This window comes from Callospermophilus lateralis, unplaced genomic scaffold, assembly GCF_048772815.1.
Source record: "Callospermophilus lateralis isolate mCalLat2 unplaced genomic scaffold, mCalLat2.hap1 Scaffold_52, whole genome shotgun sequence".
NCBI lineage: Eukaryota > Metazoa > Chordata > Mammalia > Rodentia > Sciuridae > Callospermophilus > Callospermophilus lateralis.
This window is the reverse complement of record NW_027514454.1, coordinates 6,178,318-6,193,475: the sequence shown is the minus strand read 5'-3', so window position 1 is coordinate 6,193,475 and position 15,158 is coordinate 6,178,318. Positions and strand designations below refer to the sequence as shown.

The window sequence follows — 15,158 nt, the reverse complement described above, 5'->3', positions numbered from 1 at the left end:
GGACATGGCCACAAAGTGTTCCTAGCTCTGGGACCCAAGCCTCCGTCCCTGACACTCACAGCCCCAAAGACCCAGGTGTCGTGGCCCATTACTCACAGGTGACATTGAGCTGGATGGTTCTCTCTGTGGTCACGCCAGCTGCAGGGAACTTCACCTGACAGGTGAGGTTGGTGCCATGGTCCTGGGGCCGCGGGGTGAGGGTGAGCACCAAGGAGTGGATGATGTTGGGTCCCAGGGAGGACACAGAGGGCCCTACCAAGGAGAAGGTGGGCGGTGTCCCCTGCTCACAGGCCCAGGGCACAGAGCAGGTCAGGTTGCTGGGGTGGCAAGACTCCAGGGTCCCACGGATGAGGATGTCAGGGGTATGGGTCAGGGCTGGTGAGCAGAGGGGAACAGGCAGGGTGGGGCCCTGTAAGAAGCTCAGGCTCTGACCAGCTGCTCCCTGAGCCCCTAATGCTTGACCCCAGCTCCCCCAGGGCAGGGTCCCACCCAGCCCTGTCCTGTGACCTTCCTGAGGCTTCCTGGAGCTGGAGTCTTACCTGTCACATGCACTGAGACCTTGTTATCACAGTAATTCCACTTAAACTCTCCTTTCTCCATCCTGAAGAAGTAGGAGCCATTGTCGCTGCTCTTGGCGTCTCTGATGCTCAGGGAGCAGATATTGGTTCCTGGGTCCCTGAGGAAATGAAACTGGCCCTGGGTCTCGTTACTCACTTTCTGAGTAGAGTTGGTGGTGGCCATGCAGAGCCATGGTTTGTATTGGTCCCTTCACGGAACCAGGAAACAGCGACGTTGCCAGTCTCTGAGCCGTGGTAGGAGAAGGTGCAGGGCACCAGGACACACAGACCCTCTGCACCATCACAGACTCGGGCACATCCACGCTGTGTTTTGGATACTTATGGGAGCGCGCCAGAAGAAGCCAAGGGTCATTAGGGAGCACCCTCCTCAGCCCCTCTGCACAGGTCCCCTCCACTGCCCACAGCAGGGACAGCAGCAGCAACAGCCACAGCATCGGGAGGCAGAGGGTCCTGGGCTCCTGGGACTGAGCAGAGCAGCAAGAGCCTGCGGAGGGGAAGCTGTGGGACCCACGAAAGCTGGGGAGGGGCGAGACCTGGGCGGTTCTCAGAAGAGGAACCTCAGACCCGCTCACCACTGCAGTCCATCTGCTCTGTGCTGAGGAGGGACACCCCACAGCCAAGGACCCAGAGGCCTGCCAGAGAGGGGCAGAGGAGAGAGGAGACGAGGCTGTGCCCCCGTCTTGGGTGCTTCCCTGAAACACTGAGTTGGGAGTAGGGCCTTAGGGACACTGGAAGCGTGTAACACTGGCAGGGTTCTGAGTCCTCATACCCTGAGGGCTTTTCTGTGTGTACTGTTCACACCAGGAGCTGGCCAACTCCTGCCTGGACCTGGGGCCCGACTCGTCTCATTCTGTGGAGTGGTCAGTCCTGCAGGAGGGACTCTGTAGGGCCTCATCTGAGCACAAGAAAGGCAGAGGGACACAGCCAGCCAGACACTCTGTGCCAACCACCAGGCGCTCCCTGCACTGCTGGTGAGGCCATAAGAGGCTGTCACCTGGTCCCCACCTGGGGCGGCCCACGCAGGAGCTCAGGGCTCAGCTGCCTGCCCCAGAGCTGCAGGTGCTGGGGAGTTGGCCACCTGCCTTGGTAGCATGAGGGTGGGGTACAATAGGGCACAGAGCTGTCCCAGTGTCCAGTGCAGACACCAGGTCAGTGACCCTCTAGAACAGGGGCAACAAGGTGTCCTCAGGAGGCACACATAGGGGGCAGTGTCCTCAAACAAAGTTGAGGGACCTCTCTCCCAAGAGTGCTAACTGCTGGGCGAGCACTGGGGCCATTTGGGGACTTCCTGTGACACATATTGGAACTTCCACATTAGTCTGCCTCTCACTGAAGTGGCCCTCAGGGACGTCAGGTTTCTAGAGAGCCCTAGTGGCTAACGAGGACAAGATGCAGTGCTCAGCTCACGGGTTCCCCTCCCCCAGCAGGGGCTCAGGTCTGCTCCACTCTCCTGGCTCCTCATATTCCAGGGTCATCGCGGGTTGGCTGTGTCCCCAGGAGCTCCTTTCATGATGGACCCGCACACATGGCTTCTGTGGACACCTCTCACACATTCACCAGGTGATGGTGGGGTTGTTGTCAGGCCTGGTGACAGTGACAGAAAGCTGCTCTAAATATAGAAACACAAGGACAAGCCTCTTATTGTGTGGAGGAGAGTCCCCATGTCACTTGGTAAAGATTTGGGAGAGGTTGGCTGAATCCCTGGCAAGAGTGTAGGTTCCCATTTAGGTGACATCTCCCAATGCCTCCCCATGGGGCGGTACCAGTCCTTGTCCCGCTGGCAGTCTTGGGAAGCTCTGGTGGCTGCAGGTCCTCTTCAGCATTTGGGGCCACCAGGGTGTCCCTAAACTTATGTTATGTTAACCATCCTTGTTCCTTTGTGAAGGTTTCCTGAGTGCGTTACAGTTGTGTCTGAGAGCAGGGTCACTGGGACACCGTCATCTGGGCAGGGAATGTGACTGGCTCCACTCAGTCCCAGTGCTGTGTCCCCTACCTCTGTCCTCCCTCCACCTATCCCCTCCACCACTCACTGGGCTCTTCTACTGATTCACTGTCCTCTCATTGGGGCTCTGTTGGAGCAGGAGAAGGTGGGGTTCAGGCCCTGTTCCTGGGGACGCACAGCAGAACTTGGTCGACTGCAGTCCACGGTCCTCCCCCTCTGGTCGCTGTATTCCCCTGAGGCAGGCCACGCACCACCCCTGGCTGCAGTCTCCAGCCCCACAGGCCAAGGCTGCTGAGTAGCTTCTCCTCACTGGCTGGCCCTAGATTCTCTGTGCCCAGTGGAGGCCTCTTCCTGGGGCCCCGCCATGGAGACCCCAATCCCATGTGAACTCTCCTTCTCCAGGGCCCCCTCAGTGGAGATGGTGCTGTCCCCTGTGCCTGGCCTCCTGTGCTCAGGGGGTACCCTGCTGAGGCTCCTGCTAGGTCCTCCTCCCCTGCAGGTTAGGGCAGGCTGGGTTGTTCCCAGCAGCTGCTGAGGGACAGGTGGCCACTTCCCTTTAGCTACAGTGAATGCTGCCACAGTGACCCTGGGGTGGACACGTTGCCTCCCAGGTCTGTGTGGGTTCCCTGGGGGATGGTCACAGTGGAACCTCTGGTGACCGGATCAGCTGTTCCTGGTCTTTTGAAGAACCATGGCATTGCCCTCCACAGCGGCTGCCCCCTTTCTCCTTCTCAGCACAGAGCACAAGCCTCCAGCCCCACGTCCTCCTCCTCACTGGCATTGCCCATTTTAAAATAGGACCCTCATGATGGGTATGAAGTTGTCTCCTGGTGTCTTTACGGCACACATTTAATAGGTGCAATGTGAAGGGTAACGTGGAGGCTTGGGGTTGCACTTCCCTTGTGACAAGTCCTGCTGGTGTGTGGTCATGTGATTAGCCACCATTTGTATATCCTTGAAAAAATGTCTCTAAATCCTTTCCCCAGTGTTTGACACAGCAATGTGTTTATTCCTTATGGAGTGAAGGATTTTTGTTCTGGTGGGGACCCTCTATCTCCAATGTTGTTTGCAGATAACTTGGTTTTGAGGGTCCTTCTTTGAGGAATGAACCCAGTGCCCCACACACTGGGCAAGCTCTCCACCACTGAGCTGTACCCAGATTGGAGGATCCCCCCTTGATATGCTCTGCACACAGGACACTTAGTTGCCCTAGGATGTCTTCTGATGTGTAAGGTTTCCTCTCCCCTGAATGAGAGACCCAGAGGTGTAAACACTGCTGGAGGATTCACAGGAACAGCTCCATGACCTTGGCCTTGGCAGTGGTGTCATTTCTTGGGAAACCCCAAAAGCACAGGTTAAAAAAACTAAAGAAGATAGATGGATTGCAGGAACATGAAGAGTTTCTGCATAATCAAGAAAGTAAACAGACTAAAGACAGGGAGAGAAGGGAGAGGGTCGCATGATTTCAATAGATACAACTGGATCAGGCATCCAAAATACACAAGGAACACAAAGTTCACCACAAGAAACAACCTATTAAAAATGGACAAAGACCTGAATAGATATTTCATCGAAGAAGATTCATGGGGACAACAGATGTATCTTAAAACACACCATGTCACTAATCATCAGGAATATGCAAGTCAAAACAACAGTAGATGTCCCCACACCCCTGATAGGACAGTTAAAAAAAATGAGTATCAGCAAGACATGTAGGAAAGAAGCCCATGCCCAGAGTCTGTGGGGTGTCCATCAGCAGAGCGGCCCTGTGGAAGAGCACAGCCCCCACCCTGAGAGAAGGAACCGCCCAGGATCCAGCAGGCCCACTGTGGGGGTCAATGGCCACCGCAAGAAATGAGCTTGTCAGAGAGACGCCTACAGCTCACATCCATTGCTGCACTGTCCACAAGAGCCAAGGCAAGGAGCCAGCCTGTGGGTCCACCAGCAGGTATTTGTATGTGAAGAGGTGATACACACACACACACCCAAACACAAACACACACACACACACACACACACACACACACACACACGCCTGGACCTGAAGGAGGACCAAGACGTGCAGAGGCAGGAGGGGGTGGAGCTCCGTGTCAGGAGCAGGGTCTGCGCCTGCCAAGTCTCGGACCCCAGCAGCCTGGCCATGAGGGTGTGGGGGTCTGCAGAGGAGGGAGGACGGCTCTGGGGGAGAGTCCACAGCATGGCCCTGGGAGGCCTTCTCCAACAGCTCCCCTGTTCCCCTGTCACCGTCCATGGAGGGGACACGCAGCTGGGCAAGCCGTGGAGGAAGTGGACTCATGCTGGAGGCTGGTGCTGGGGACAGATGGCAGGAGCTGAGGCAGATCCAGTGAGCAGGGAGACCAGGGTCAGAGTAGAAAGACATCAGGGAGGCCAGGCTTAGGAGGAAAGAAACGCCAGTTGGTGACTGAGGGGACCAGGGAGATACAGTGAGGTCCAGGTGGGGACCAAGCTGGCTCTGCTGTAGAAAGGGTCCCTGAGCCAGGGACCCACAAGACCCCAGCAGGAAGGGTGGCCTTCAGGATGGGGACAGGCAGCTCAACTGTTCCCATGGGGAGCTGGCCTGGGGACATGATGGAGGAGGGGTCCCTGGGCATGTGGGATGCTGAGATCTTCTTTACTGAGCTGGGACTAACTGGTGACAGCATTTATATGTTCCACACCGGTAGCTGATCTTTCAGCCCTCTTCCTGCAGGACCTCACTCTGAGGGAAGAGACCAGGGCCTTCAGGCGGGCAGCTTGGGTACAGTGGGCAGTGGTCCCCTGTCCTGTGCCCTGTCAGGGGCTGGAGGTGACTGAGGGAGACAGATAAGGCCTGGCCTGAAGACCTCCTTGAGAGACCCACTTCCCCCCACATTGGGCCAGAACTGGGGACAGACAGCGTTGGCCCATGGCCCAGGCAGAGTCCTCAGCACCCACTAGCCCCTGCCAGGCACCAGTGCTCTTGGCCATTTTGAGTCCCCTTTGCTGGACTCTGGGATTCAGTGCCAGAAGCATGCCCTGCCCACACCACTTCTCCACCCCTGGGCAGCGCTGACCTGAGCAAGATGAGGCAGAGGCCAAGGAGCAGGATCTTGACAGCCACCTCCCCTATGGCCACCAGGACCACCTGGGCCATGGGCCCTTACCTCCCTGCCAAAAAGTGGACGAGGCCAGAGTCACCTGCTAATCCACACCCTGAGTCCCTCTTCTCACCTGATGCCATGGACATGGCTCCTCCATCCTCAAGTGTCGAGGTCCATCGGTCCAGCCTCCCCCGAGGCCCTGACTGCCCAGCAGCTGGACAGGGAGAGCATGAGTTTCTCATTGTCACAATGAAGTCTTTTGCTAATCCATCGACACCATCAAGAAAATGAACAGACATCACACAGAACTGGAGCACAGAGTTACCAGTCACAGGGTTGGGGGTGGGCGGGTCACTGTCTAGTGTGTGGAAAACCCTCCTAGGGCTCCAGTGACTAAGGGCCCACACACCCAGGCTAAAGCAGGATCCAGGGATTTGAAAACACCCCCTCTGAAGGGACCTACAAATGATCACTCGTACAGGAAAATGTTCCCATCTCCCTCCACGGGGACCTTCATGAAAGTCAAAGCTACACTGAGTGTCCCCTTCACACCCACAGCAGAACACAGTTTGCACAAAGGAAAACCCCAGTGTTGGTGAGAGTGTGGAGAATTCAGGACACTTGGACAATGCTGGTGGGAATTCAGAGTGTCTGAAGCTGTGGGAGGGGCTGTTCATCCAGACACAGGGACAGTGACAAGAGCCTTGGTAGCTCCATCCACAGGTTATTCCCAAGGAACAGGAAACCTTTGCTCAGAGTAATACGTCCTTTAAGGTCATGCCCCAGACTGAGAAGAGCATGGGACCCACGTGCCTCTGCATTCAGGAGCTGAGCTCACTGAGTGCACACCCAGCTGTGGACAGAGGCTCAGGTAGGACCATCCACTGCTCACTCCTGTGGGCTGAATGGACTCAGAGCCAGGACCGTCAGTTGGTGGAAGCCGTTCACAGAACAGGGTCCATCAGTGCTGTGAAACACCACCAGAAACAAGGACCCTGAGTGCTACTGACCTCTCAGTCCTCAGGTGGACAATTCAAGGCTCAGCTTACATAGACATTGCATACTTCTGGGAGTGACCTAGGCTCTGGGGACAGACTGCTGTGCGTGTTCTGCGTGTGCCCTGGACTGTGCCTCCTCCCACAAACACTTAGATCAAAGCTGTTGGGGAATAAGAAGAGAAGGCTTGAGGTGGGTCCAGGAGAAGGCTGGGAGGGGGCTTCGGAGCCCAATTATGCTGTGAGAGTGTCACCCTGTCCCTGTGGGGATGAGGAGCAGGCACTGGAATCCCAGGGAGCCTGGGGGGAAAGGCATAGGACATCCAGGCAAACTTGAGGCTTTGGTGGGGAGGGGTCAATGGGTTCTCCAGTAAGGGGTTCTGTCACCAGGCTGAAGGGACCCAGCCCTGCCCTGAGCTGAAGAGGCCCTGCCACCCCCAGCCTCAGAGAGGCACCTCTCTACCTGGGCCAGCTCCTTGGGACACAGTTACAGTCAGGTTCTGTGGAGACTCTGGGGCAGGGAGACACACAGACCTGCCAGTGGGAGGCTGGGGACAGAGGAGACACAGGGCTGAGTTCTCTATTGTAAAACACCAAGGATGCAGAGGGACCCGGCTAGCAGGTGACCTGAGGGACAGAGAACCCAGGCTTAGACCTTATGAGGAGGGACTGACCAGGAAGACAGTTTGAAGAGAAGAGGCAGATTTTAAAAGGTGCAAAACGTCTCCCTCAATCACCAGCCACCAGGACGGACTCCTTCACCACCATGCTCTCTGCTGCCCGGTTACTCCAGAGCATGTGGACCTGGGGCCTCCAGAGCTTGTTGGATCTACCACCAGGAGTTCCAGAGAAGAGAAGGAATAGAGCACGAAATGCCAGTGTGGACGGACCACTTGGGGGAGGCCAGGATTTCATGTGAGCAGCAGCATGCGCCTGAGTATTGTGATTTGCAGCTGGGGCAGGTCGTGGGGGTCCTGGGAGGTGGAGCCCTGTGACTTGTGTGGGTTTTCCTTGAAACTTTTTTCTGGGGGAGGTGGAAAGATGTGTCATGTGGGTAAATGACATTTCCACGTGGGGCTGGGGCTGTAGCCCAGTGGTAAAGTGCTTGCCTCACATGTGTGAGGCACTGGGTGTGATCCTCAGCACCACATGAAAATAAATTAAGATATTGTGTGTCCATTGACAGCTAAAAAAAAAAAAAAAAACTCCATGTATTAGGGCCAAATGAGTGTCCTCCAGGACAGGCCACCAGAGCACCCAGGGCCACCGTTGTCTTGCTCCCTGTGGCCACCCCTGTTCCCCTAGGGCAGCCCTGGCCTTCCTCTGCAGTTCTCCATCTGAGCTCACCCCCTACAACACCATGGCTTCCTCTGAGACTCTGTGCACACAGAAAGTTGGGCTGTGTTCGTCCACTCAGCCCCATGGATCTGTCCATTCCATGGTATCCCCAGAACCAGCTCCCAAACCTGGGGTGGGGTTGTCCCCTGTGATTGCTGGGGGGGAGGGGTGGGGTTCCACACTTAGGCCCAATCCCACCCCCTGCATTGCCAGCTGCAGTCCCACCTGCAGCCCTCCTAGGCCCCCCGCTGCCCAGACACCTTCCCAGCAGGAGCAACTGCAGAGCCCAGTGGGCAGAAGGGCTGGTCAGGACCCTCTGTTTTCCATAGTCTCCAATTTCCAAAGAAAAACAGAAGAATGGGAAGGAGAGACCTGGGGAAGCCACAGAGAATCTGCATGTAAGAGAGGAACTTCTGAGAGAGCTGGAGAAGCCCTCTTGTTCCACTTCCCCAATTTCAGAAGAAGACACCCAGGTCAGAGTGGTGAGTGCTGTGTGCTGAATGCTGTGTCCCTCCCAAATTCACATGTTGAAATCCTAACTGCTAAGGGGAGGGTCACAGGAGGTGGGGACTTTGGGAAGTGATTGGTCCTGGGGGCAGAGCCCTGAGGAATGAGATCAGTGTCCTTACAAAAGGGACCCAAGGAAGCTCCTTTGCCCTTCCACCACAGAAGGACACAAGAAGGAGGCAGGGTCGAGGAGGACACTGGCCTCCCCAGACATGGGATCTGCCAGCCCCTGGGGTGTGGGCTTCCAGCCTCCAGAACTGCGAGGAGCAATCTCTGCTGTTCACAAAACCCCAGTTGATGGCATCTCCCCCACAGCCCAAGGACTCAGAAAGAGAGTGGTTCCCCTCTCTTGCCTCTTGTCTGGGGGAGCCACCTCCTCAAACATTGTCCACCAGGGCTGACTGGGCTCGCGGAGGAGAAGTCCCGTCAGATGGGGAGGGAAGAACTTTCAAGTCTTTCCAGGGGACAAGGAGAAGCTGCATTCATGCCACAGCCAGGTGGTGCCCATTCACACTGGGCCCTGAGGTCTGCAGCTAAGGTTTGAAGAGGACAGATTCAGTGGTTTCCTTGAGGGACAGCAAAGTCTGGTTGGGGACACACAAGTCTCCAGACTATGCCAGTGCCACAGGGCAGGTGGCTGAGATGGGCAGGCCCAGGTAGGGGTGGGGGGGATCTTGCTCTTCTGGAGAGGAAGGTGAACTCTCAGGGGAAACAGGCAGAGGGACATGGTGGGGACGTCGGGCAGACCTGAGGGACATGGGTTACCCAGGGGATGCTGAGACAAAGGCAATTCCTGGCTGAATTTCCAACACCTCTGTAGCCCCCTCTGCTGAAGTCCTCAGCCAGCAGTGAGTCTGTGCTCCGTCTTTGTCCACTCCCACTCTGCCCAGAAGGGAAAAGGGCGCTGCTCAGAGTGGGCGCTGCCTCTGCTCAGGACTGGCTCTGGCTTGGGGATGGGAGGCCTTCGGGTGCTGTCCATGATGCTATGAGAGTGGGTTCTGACCCAGGAGATGCACACAGCTCTGTGGAGGAGCCTACCAAGAGTCTGTAGTCAGGGGGTCAGCACGTCAGGTGTGCCAGGGAGAGCCCAGGTCTACCTGGAAGGGGGCACTCAGGAGGGGGACAGATCTCTGCTTCTGTCCTGTCCACCCTCAGGAATGTCCTATGTACCACACCAGGCTGCTGGCTCTGTCCCCATTTTACCCTCCCTACACCCCTGAGAGGGGTGATTGTCCTTGGCAGGGGGACGGGGCAGCTGGTGTGCAGGTGGGTGATCAGCTGTGAGAAACAGTCTCCAGACACAACCCAGACACCACCCAGAGAACAAAGGGTTCCTCGGGTCACTAGAGGGTTATTCCCATTCCCACAGCCCCTCCTCTTGGGGTGAATGGAGCCCATGGCTGCTCTGGCCCATAGAACATGGAGGCTGAGAAGTTCTGAGACTGAGGAGGTCAGACAGCCTCCACCCCACCCCATGGATCCCTGGGCACCTGGGCATCCTGGGCCCTCTGCTGGACAGAGACCCACGTGGAGGAGCACCAAGATGTCACATGCCCCACCGTGACAGAGGCCACCATCTCAGTGCAGCTGCCTGAGAGAACCCAGGGCCAACCACCAGACACAGTGCCCAGCCGGGGCCCCACCCACTCAGAGAAGGGGAGGTACAATCCAATGAGTCCTAGGGTTGATGGGCAGCAGTACCTGCCTGGAACAGCAGGCCATGGGGCACAGCTGAGGGAGAAGGTTGGACTGCAGCTGGGCTGCTCTTCTTGCTCACTGATCTGAGAGGGCTGCTCTTAGCTGGCCACGAGGAGCCCTGTGTGAAGACGCCTCTGGAGGTCTCCACTCGGTCAGCCTGGCCAGGCCAGAACTGCATTCCCAGAATCCTTTGCTCCACATGCTCCAGGCTAAAGTGGACCCAGGTGGAAGGAGAAGCAGCCACAGGGCTGGGAGGGTCAGGAACCCTGGGCTATTACAGGGATGGGTCACAGGTCATCATGATCTGTTGGTCATCTCACTGGTGTGACGCAATAGCTCCTAACTTCCAGGCCAGAGGGAGGGTCCTGGGGACAGCCACTGGGAGCAGGGATCACTGAGTGTTGGGCCAAGGGTTGGTGGCCCAGGTGGACCCAAGTGGCAGAGACTGAAATGGGCAGCAACATGCAAACAACCAGGGAAAATGTCATCACTGATATTTCACTTTTACCAAGACAGTGACCTAGGACCTCTGACCTGACCACTAGGTCCTATTCACAGGTGCCCCATCCTCCCAAGAAAGAGGGCAGGATGAGGCCCATCTCAGTACTCGGATGCCCAGTGCCTAGGTAGGTTTGTGTGGGTGTATGTGTGTGTGAGTGTGTGTGTGTGTGTGTGTGTGTGTGTGTGAGAGAGAGAGAGAGAGAGAGAGAGAGAGAGAGAGAGAGAGAGAGAGAGAGCGCTAGAGGGGAGGGGGCAGAGAGAACCAGGCAGACACTACAGAGTCAGGCTGTTCTCTGATACTATAATGAAGCAGCTGAGTCTGGTGATTTATAAAGAGCAGAAGTTCATTTGCCTTATGACTCTGGAGGCTCCAGATGAAGAGCATGGAGCCCCATCTTCTCCCCTGGGGAGGCTCCCTGCTGTGTCATAACATGGCAGAGGCACCACAGGGTGGGGTGGGGCAAGCACGCTGGCCCAGGTCTCTTCTGACAAATCCACAAATGCCATCAGGGGTCCCCACCCCCATGAACTCATCTAATCCTACTCAACTCCCAAAGGTCCCTCCTTCTGTGGCTTTGGGACCACATTTCCCCATGTGGACTTTAGGGGACACATTTTAGTCACAGCACATGACATAGAGATACAAAGCAACTAGGAGCCAGTCTGCATGATACCAGATATTGTTATGGAAGGGATTGCTGTCCCCCAACATCCCATGACCCCCATTCACATTTGTAACCTGAGAACCCTGGGGTGGCTGTGCCCACTGTAGGTGACACAGAGGCAGACCAGTAAAGCCACAGATTTATGGGGGGACAACAAATATAGAATGCAACAGAGCCTCAGGGTGGGGTAAGTACAGTACAGTGCTACCAAGGGAACGTTCAGGTGGCAGAGGACAGTCCCCTGGCATTCCCACCAGCATCTCTCCTCAGAGCACTGAGTGCTGAGGTCCCTGCTCTGCAGCACCCCTCCAGGCTTCCCCAAGCTCAATGTGTGACACCTGAGAGGACTTCAGCAGAGCTCCTGAGTTGATCACGGGATGATCAAGGTGTCGTGGGACAGGCACCTGACTGCAGGGGAACAAGGACTTCCCATCTCTGACCCCAGCCTTTTCACACGTGAGCTTGGTCTCCTGGCCCTGCCATGGGGTGGCGGAGACCCACCCTTTTCTTCATACTTGGAACGTCACTGAAGGCGGTGGTGCCCGGGGAAAGCAGGTCTGGGATGAGATGCAAGTTCCTGCTCAGGGTGGGGGTGCGGCCATGGATGCTGCCTCCCTCAGTCTACAGCCAGAGTCAGCACAGAAGGTGGAGTCTGGGGTCCCTCTCCTACGTCTGTCCCCAGGAACCAGGCACTCAGTGTCCCAAACCTGAACTCTCCCTGGGGTCCCCGTTGCTCTCAGGGTCCTGGAGCCCTGGCCCCTCTCCTATGAGACATCCAGCTGGACAGTTCCTCCACTCACCCGGCCCCAGAACACAGCGTGGATGGTGCTCGATGTCACTTTCCCAGGTACAGAGCGAGGACCTGGAAATGGCTGCCAGCGCCCTGCTCTTTCTGACCTGTGGTCCACCTTCTCCTTCCAAACTGACCCTGACCCTGACCCCGTCTGTCTGGGAGGCACATGGAGGTGACTCAGCACACAGTGAAACTGTCCTCCCAAGACAGGGACCTGGGGGGTCCCAGGCCATGGGAGGTGCTGTCCACGATGCTGAGCAGTGTTGGTGGGGCGTGGGCTTAAAACCCACCCAGCTCTGCAGAGGAGTCAGGGCCCACGGGAGGGGACCCAGCTCAGACCAGGAGAGTGGGCGGGAAGTTCTGGCCTGTCTTTCTGGAGGGATCTGGGAACAAGCAGACCTGTATCTGGAAAACTGCCATCCCCTTCCTGGTCCATCGTGGACTCTCCTCTTGTCCCTGCTCTTTTAGGAACACTGAGTCTCCAGGAAACGCCATTGGGCCTAAGATTGCAAATCCCAAACCTGAAGAGAGAAGGATCCCAGGGAGATGGGCCATGGGCACAGATGGGGACAACTGAGTGACAAGGACTCGTGGGTGAGGGGCCATCTATTCCAGAGATTGATCATCATAATACCAAGAAGTGGGGTCACTCTTCCTTAGGACCGTCTTCCATCAGGATTCTTTAAAAGGTGCTTTCTCACCAGACTTTGCTGGTGCAGTTTATGCTAATTCAACAGTTTCAGTGGATCCAGGAGAGACCCGTTGACTTCCCCTTTCCTGAGTGTCGGCTGTGCTCTGTGTCAGCCCTCCTACAGGTACAGTCTATGACACCATTAGAGCTGGTCCTGCTCCCCAGACCCAGCAGCCCTGGTCATCCTGGAGCACTTATGTCTTCACAGTCTGGGCATTTCTTCTCTCTGTCATCTGGAGCCTCTTGGCATGTGGTCTGTGTCTTCTATTTTCTCTTTCTTGGTAATTATCCAGCTTCCCTCGTGTCCTCCTGGTTTTGAAGAAGTGTACGGCACATGACTGACCTCTCACGGGAGGCTGGGAATTCATGGTCTCCACCAACTCCTTAGTAACTTGCGATGACCTCATGACTTCTGCATGACATTTTCCAGGTCTTTCTCACTTGGCAACGGGAGGACTTTCTAGAACAAATATTAGCACACCTCAAACCTCCATTAGACCTTGTCAGTACCCCCCCCATCATTTTTTCCTCAACAGCATCCATCAGCCCATCTCCCACCTGAGCAAAGATGACATTAGAACGCCACCTTCCTGGAGCCCATGTCCCCAGAGGCCCAGGGAAGAGTTGGGGAAAGTAACCAAAGTTGGTTTCTGTTAAAGGTTAGGACAATGGATTTGTGCCAAAGAGGACTGACTTTCCTCCAGTGTCACTGCCTTCCCATCACCACCTCTGAACTTCCTCAAAGAAAGAGGAGAGAAATCAGAGCTGTGGGTCAGAGTGTGGGTTCCCCCTTACTATGTTCTCCTCTGGGAAAAGCTAAATGTTCCAGATTTAGGTGCTAACACGTTGATCATGGTGACAGTCTTGAGTCCTTCCTGGGAAAGGAAGACCTTTGAGCTCACCCACACCTTAAAGAAGGGGGGGCAACCTGCTGGGGAGGGCGGTCCCCCGGGAGTCTCTGTGTTGGGCTCATCTTGGTGGCACCCCCAAAACCTGAGGCACTAATTTCTCTACCCACGTTCTCAGGCTGTGCCTACAGGGAGAACCCTGGGGATGAGACAATGTCTCCCCAGGACACGGAGCAGGCTCATCCTGCTTCCCAGAAACCACTATGTTCTCTAGCTGGTCTGCTTTGCTTCCTGGGGGATCTCACTGAGCCAGAAGTTTCTCTGAGCTTGTTCTAACAGTAAAACTTACCTAGTCACCCTGAGAGCCACCAAATACCTGATCCCTGTTATACACTCACCATCTGGCAGGACAAAACAGGGGGCACTGAAACTGTCACTAAAGACAGAAAGGCGGACAGGAAAATGCTGTGGTCAGAACAAAGACCTGAGATGAGAAGTTTCTGTAAACAGTAGCATCATTTTTCCAAATCTCAAAAGCACTTATTGCGAGGATGTATCCAGCACGACCCTTGCTGTGGAAACTAGATAAAAACATCTTCATCCAGCATCAAATATTGGGCAGAGACTTGTCCTGGAAATGGGCAGTGAGGACTGGATGACTGAGGTGGGCACAGGCAGATAAAGGAGAGGGGCTGTTAAGTGTTTGTCCCCTCCAGGGCCAGGCTGCACATGACAGTGTTCACAAATGGATCATGCAAGGCAGAGAACTTACTAATGACCCCAGAGGTACCCAGGCACGGTGACACTGAAGGAAGAGGAGGGAACTAGGCTGAGCAGGGCTCAAGTGTTAGGCTAAAGACTTGAATAGGGTGAGAGCAAGGGAGGGAGGGGGCCCTTCTTAAAGAACCCCGAAGGGACGATATGAAAGACCCACGTGGGAAAGACGGGGAGACGGGGCTGAGGAGGAGATCAGCATGAAGCTGAGAAGAAGAGGAAGTGAATACAACTGACCAGGAGTTGAGGCCACAGGGATGTTGGCAGAGAAACTGAGTCACCTTCAGGAAGGGACATTCGCAAGACTCGTGTAGGGGAGTGTGGTGGGTGAGAGAGACCCCAGGGACTCCTACGGTCGTCACTGGGGAGTGGTGGCAGCTCCATCACCAAGAGGGAAAAGGAGCTCCTCTGAGGCTCCCTGCAGATGGGACAGGACAGAAAGGAGTGAGAGCCACCAGGGGCCATGAGGGAGAAGGGAGGCCGGGCAGGTCTGGAGACTCAGAGAAGGCTCCTGGGGGGAGAAGCAGGACAAGGCCAGAGGTGGACAAGAGCCTTTGGACAGGGCTTCCAAGGAAGGAGTGGGCAGCAGCTGGAGGATTAGAGGAGCTGTCTCATCTCTGTCCTCAGTCCCCAGAGGTCCTGATATGGACACATAAAGTGCCAAAGTCCGTGCCTGCTCAGAGTCTCACTGTTTAGGCTTCCTCAGGGTGGAGGCCCAGCACCTAGGACGGCCTAAAGATACCTTGAT

At 55.9% G+C, this 15,158-nt stretch overlaps 2 pseudogenes; one reads left to right on the top strand and one right to left on the bottom strand.

Moving 5' to 3' along the window:
• Positions 1-88: 88 nt before the first annotated feature.
• On the bottom strand, positions 89-5,653 carry LOC143390302 (myeloid cell surface antigen CD33-like; annotated as a pseudogene).
• Positions 5,654-11,904: 6,251 nt separating this feature from the next.
• Positions 11,905-15,158, top strand: part of LOC143390301 (sialic acid-binding Ig-like lectin 9) — a 37,313-nt pseudogene continuing 34,059 nt past the window's right edge.